Below are 6,652 nucleotides of genomic sequence, written 5' to 3'. Positions count from 1 at the left end.
TTTAGTACCCAAAGATGTAGTTCATCTGGTTCAGATAAGTTGAACTCATTAAGGGCAGCTAGGTGTTATGTATCATCTCCCTATTAGTAATTTTTCTTGTGTCCTTTCTAAAGAAAGAATTTTCCCATATAATTCCCTTTCGTGTAGAAAACCAAATGCAATATAAAGTTCAAGCAGCACTGCCTTGCTTCTTTCTTTCATTATTTCATCTCTTTAACTAGGAGCAGGGGTCTTCTTCTCCCCCAACCCGCATAGGTTTTAAAAACTTACTTATTGTTAGACTCAGCTGTCCTTGACAATCTCAGATGATTCTGAACTTGTTATTCCTGACATATTGTCACAGAACAATGCGATCCAATCCTGTTCACCCTCCGTTACCTTCCCTTAGTTTCATTTTCTGCATATAATTTTTAAAAATTTAAGTTGGTTGAATGCGGGCAGTTTGTTGAATAATGTTTCCACCTTGATCTCTTTAGATAATAGTCTCATTTCCCCCCCCCCCCCACCTTTTTTCCTCCTTATAGTTGTTTCTCTCTGTGTCTTCAGAATTTCTAGTATTAGTGAAAGATATCCAAAACTCTCCATTGTACCTGCCCATCTCTTCTTGTTAATAGCTGCATCTGATGGGTGATGGGGGGGAAGAGAGATGTAGTTCCTAATCCTGAAATAAATACAGCCATAGGTTTTGCTTCTCCTTCCTTTTTTGCAGCAGTAGTTAAGGGTAGTTTATAAAACATAGCTCAGTTACCATGGAGGAAAGCAGGAGGCAGTAAGATAAAAAAGAGAGCAAGCAAGAGTGCCCCTACGAACCTAAAAGACTCAGTTAAAGGTGTTGGCTGAAATGGAAAGAAGTAAATAGCTAGGGACTAAGCATACATCATAGAGTGAGATATTCCCTTTCTGTGACACATGAGTTGCAGAATCTGATTATAAAAATAGAAGATTTAAACAGATTAAAAACAATCAATGATTCATGGCAGGAAGAAACTATTGTACTCTAACTCAAGTTGTGTGATGATTTCAGAATTGAGCTGCTCAAGAATTAACCCTTACTAAGTGGCCAGTAACAACTGCTGAGAATGGAGAATGGCATCAGCGTTGTAAAGGATCCAATGTGCCTGCCAAGAGATGTCTGCCTGGAGAGAATTACTGGAAAAAGAGCACCATGGATGAGGTAGGACCAGGATTTCCCTGTTTCCCCACAATACAGACTGGTTTTCCTTAAACAGGAACAAAGCTGTCCCTCAGATTTCGCTTCCTTTGTTTTATTTTACTTTTAATTTATGGAATAAAACAGGCATTTTCGTAACATAGTATGATAACAGACGACTACACATGAACCTGTAAATTTATTATATATAACTTGTTATTCCTTTTAAATATATAATAAAGTTATCATAGAAATTTTTTTTCTTTTTTCTTCCCTTCCCCCTTTCCTGGCCCAGAGATGGCTACTATTAGACAAAAATATGTATGTACATATACTTGCATATGTAAAATCATTCTATACATACATATTTATCAGTTTTTTCTCTAGATGCAGATAGCATATGTACTTTGTAATTAATTTGTACATTTATAATAGTAAAAAAGATGTTCTTAAAACAATATTGCTGTGTACAACATCCTCTTTATTCTGCACATTTGGCTCTCCTTTATTTCAGGCAAGTCTATCCATGTTTTTCTAAGATCATTGAACACATCATTTCTTATAGCACAGTAGTATTTTATCACAGTCATATAGCACAACTTGTTCAGCCATTCCCCAACTGATAGGTATCTTCACAATTTTCAGGTCTTTGCTACCACAAAGAGACCTGCTATAAATATTTTTGAAAATATAGTTTCTTTTTTTCTCTAACCATCTTTGGAAATAGACCTAGCAGTGGTATTCCCAAGCATCCTTTAATATAGCTTCCTAGTCACCTAAGGTCATAAAAAGTTTCACTTATATAAGTTGGGCTCTTGTGGACTTGATGAATGTTTGAAGACCAGGTGAGTCACTATATGATGTTCTGCTGACCAGATGTGTTTCTGTATTGAGACCAAATAACTGAATTCAGAGAAGCTGCGTCTATATATTTTTGCTGCATATTGTCACTGTTTTAGGGCAAAGTAAACTTTCTTTTGTTACTTATGCAATGACTTTTTGAGTGTCTCATTGCATCCCAAAATTGAAACTGAGCTAACAGGGTGCTTTTGGTAGGCCAGCCCCAAATAATGTTAAAAAAAAGAAAGCATTGTAACTATTAGCAAAATAACAATAGAGTGCAGAATGCTGACATGACAAAAATAAGCCTGGCTTGTGTTAAGACCTCACTTAAAACAAGGCATTTAAGAAAAGGTGTGTATCAAGAGACATAGAGGGGCAGAACCATGATGATGCAGTAAAGACAGGGACTCTCCTGAGCTCTTCCCCAAACTCCTCCAAATACATGTAAAAGAATCACTCTAAACAAATTCTAGAGCAGCAGAACCCACAAAAAGACAAAGTAAAACAAATTTCCAGCCCAGGACAACCTAGAAGATCTGTAGGAAAAGTCTGTTGCACCAGGGTGAGAGAGGAGGACAACGCAGCACAGGTTGCACCATTGCAGACTGGGCCTCAGCAAACATGTAACAGGCCTCAGGGGACTGAATCACTGGCAGCTGGAGTGCTTTCCAGACTTCTCAAACCAGAAACTCCTAAGACAACTTAAAAGATCAGTAGGAAAGGTCTATAGCACCAGGATGAGAAGAAGAGTGCAGCCCTGGCCTGGCTCGAGCACAGCCCTGGCCCCAGCAAGCTCGGAGCAGGCCTTGGGAGTGACTGAATCAGTAGCAATGGCCATAGTGGCTGCTTCTGGAGCTCTCCAGACAGTAAGGCAATCAGAAAACTAATCAGAAGGAGATTACAGGGGTCTCTTTTTCTGGCACTGTTGCTTTGCTCATATGTGGATCTGGGTTGCAGTCCTGGGTGGCAGTCCTAGGGCAAGGAAGAGCACCAGCATAGCAGAGCTTGTGGCAGAAGTGTGGGGGGAATGCTCCTCATAGCTCCAGGGCAGAAAAGAGTGTTTGTGGTCACTCACAGACCAGAGCACAAGTCAGAAGAAGAGAAAACACCTCTCCTTAGATCATACCACCTTGGAAGAACTGAAAACTACAGGTCCCTAGAAGTATTTCTGAAAACAGCTGCACAAAAGGCCTGAAGCTTGGAGGGGTGGAACCAAGATGGCAGAGTGAAAGTAGAGACTTGCTTGAGTTCTCCCCCAAATACCTTCCAAATACCTGTAAAAAATGATTCTAAACAAATTCTAGAGCTACAGAACCCACAAAACGACAGAGTGAAATAAGTCTCCAGCCCAAGACGGCCTAGATGGTCACTGAGAAGGGTCTATCGCACCACGCTGGGAGTGGAATGCAGCCCAGTGTGGGCTATGTCAGGATAGACCAAACTGGAGCAGACCGGGCAGAAAAGACCTCAGGGCATGGAATCAATGAGCTGTGGTGGTTTCCAGACTTCTCAACCCACAAACACCAAGGATAACTTAGAAGGTCAGTGGGAAAACTGTTGGACCTGGGTGAGAGAAGGACACTGAACAGCCTCAGCCTTGGGGCTGTGGAGGTGGCAGCAATGATAGCAGTGGCAGTGACTGTTTCTGGAGATCCAGGGCCCCAGGTGGTGGGCAGAATCAAGCAGTTGATCAGAGTGGGAATGCAGGGATCTCTTTGTTGGCACTAAGGCAGGATTCTCTTGCTTTGCCCTGTTTGGATCTGAGTCACAGTCCTGCTTGGTGGTCCTGGGGTGAGGAGGAGCACTGGCGTGGCAGAGCTTGTGATGACTGTGGAGAGGGAGTCCTCTGACAGTTACAAGGTAAAAAAGAGTGCTTGAGATCACTCACAGATCAGAGCACGGGCCAAGAGAGGAGTTAACACCCCTCGTTGGATCATAACACCTCAGAAGAATTTAATATTTACAGGTGCCTAGAAATAGTTCTGAAACCAGTCACACAAGAACCCTGAAGCTTGGGACAGAGCACTCTCCACTTTGGAAGTGGTCATACCTTGACAAAGACCTCAAAAGTCAAGTAATTGGCTCAGAAAATGAGCAGACAGCATAAAAAACTCAAACTATAGAATTTTACTTTGGTAGACAAAGAAGATCAAAACATAGCCAGAAGAAGACAAGAAAGTCAAAGATCCTACATCAAAAGCCTCCAAGAAAAATATGAATTGGTCTCAGGCCATGGAAGACCTCAAAAAGGATTTGGAAAAGCAAGTAAGAGAAGTAGAGGAAAAACTGGGAAGAGAAATGAGAGTGTTGCAAGAAAATCATGAAAAATGTGTCAACAACTTGCTAAAAGAGACCCAAAAAATACTGAATAAAATGACACTTTAAAAATAGACTAACCCAAATGGCAAAAGAGATCCAAAAAGCCAATGAGGAGAAGAATGCCTTCAAAAGTAGAATTGGAGGTCCAAAAGATAACTGAAGAAAATAATTCCTTAAAAAATAAAATGGAACAAATGGAAGCTAATAACTTTATGAGAAATCAACAAATTATAAAACAAAACCAAAAGAATGAAAAAAAATGACAATGTGAAATATCTCATTGGAAAAATCACTGACCTGGAAAATAGATCCAGGAGAGAGAATTGAAAAGTTATTGGACTACATGAAAACTACAATCAAAAAAAAAGAGCCTAGAAATCATCTTTCAAGAAATTATCAAGAAAAAGTGCCCCGATATTCTAGAACCAGAAGGTAAAATAGAAATGGAAAGAATCCGCATATTGCCTCTTGAAAAAGATCCCAAAAGGAAAACTCCTAAGAACATTGTAGCAAAATTCAAGAGTTTCCAGGTCAAGGAGAAAATATTTCAAGCAGCCAGAAAGAAACAAGTCAAGTATTGTGGAACCAAAATCAGGACAACACAAGGTCTAGCAGCTTCTACATTAAGGGATCGAACAGTTTGGAATATGATATTCCAGAGGTCAAAGGAGCTAGGATTAAAACCAAGAATCACCTACCCAGCCAAACCGAGTATAATACTTCAGGGCAAAAAATGGATTTTCAATGAAATAGAGGACTTTTAAGCATTCTTGATGAAAAGACCAGAGCTGAATAGAAAATTTGACTTTCAAATACAAGAATCAAGAGAATCATGAAAAGATAAACAGGAAAGAGAAATCATAAGAGACTTACTAAAATTGAACTTTTTACACTCCTACATGGAAAGATGATATTTGTAACTCATGAGACCTTTCTCAGTGTTAGGGTAGTTGAAGGCAATATACATACGTGTGTGTGTGTGTGTGTGTGTGTGTGTGTGTATAGATAGAGGGCACATGGTGAGTTGAATATGAAGGAATAATATCTAAAAAAATAAATTTAAGGGGTGAGAGAGGAATATATTGGGAGAAAGAGAAAGGGAGAGATAGAATGGGGTAAATTATCTCACATAAAAGAGGTGAAAAAAAGCTGTTATAGTGGAAGGGAAAAGGGGGTAGGTGAAAGGGAATGAGTGAACCTTACTCTCAGTGCATTTGACTTAATGAGGGAATAACATACACACTCAGTTGGGCATCTTACCCTACAGGAAAATATGGGGAAAGGGATGGGGGGAAATAATAGAAGAGTGGGGAGATTGGGGGAGGGGGTAGTCCAAAGCAAACACTTTTGAAAAGGGACAGGGTCAAAAGAGAAAATTGAATAAATGGGGGATAGGATAGGTTGGAAGGAAATATAGTTAGTCTTTCACAGCATGACTGTTATGGCAGTGTTTTGCATAATGATACATGTATATCCTATGTTGAATTGCTTGCATTCTCAGTGAGGGTGGGTGGGAAGTGACGAAGAGAGAGAATTTGGAAATGACAGTTTTAAAAATGAATGTTAAAATTGTTTTTAGATGTAACTGAGAAATAAGATACACAGGCAATGGGGTATGGAAATCTATCTTACCCTGCAGCAACATAGAAGGGGAAGGGGATAAGAGAAGGCGGTGGTGATAGAAGGAAGGACAGACTGGGGGAAGGGGTAATCAGAAGCAAAACTCTTTTGAGAAGCTACAGGGTGAAAGGAGCGAGAGAATAGCACAAGTGAGGGTAGGTAGAACAGGATGGAGGGAAATACAGTCAGCAATAGGAACTGTGGGAAATAAAATGAAGCAAGTTTCTCTGATGAAGGCTTCATTTCTCCAACATATGGATAACTGTCAAATTTATAAAAAATAAGGGCCACTCCCCAATTGATAAATGATCAAAAGATATAATCAGTTTTCAGATGAAGTAATTAAAGCTATCTATAGTCATATGAAAAAAAACATTCTAACTCACTATTTATTGGAGAAATGCAAGTTAAAACAATTCTGAGGTACTACCACATACCTATGAGATTAGATAATGTTTGTCCATTATACCTGAAGAGGACTGTGACGTCAGGGAGATGATGGCATGACTTGACATAAAAGGTAAATGGCAAATGTTGGAGGGGAGGTGGGGACAATGAGACATTAATGTACTATTGTCAGAGTTGTGAATTGATTAAACCATTCTATAGAGCGATTTGGAACTATGCCCAAATCATGCTTTCTCTTTGACATAGCAATACCATTACTAGGTCTGTATCCCAAAAGATATATAAACCAAAAAAGAAAAGGACCTATATGTA

Source organism: Trichosurus vulpecula, chromosome 7, assembly GCF_011100635.1.
Source record: "Trichosurus vulpecula isolate mTriVul1 chromosome 7, mTriVul1.pri, whole genome shotgun sequence".
NCBI lineage: Eukaryota > Metazoa > Chordata > Mammalia > Diprotodontia > Phalangeridae > Trichosurus > Trichosurus vulpecula.
This window is presented reverse-complemented; position numbering follows the sequence as displayed.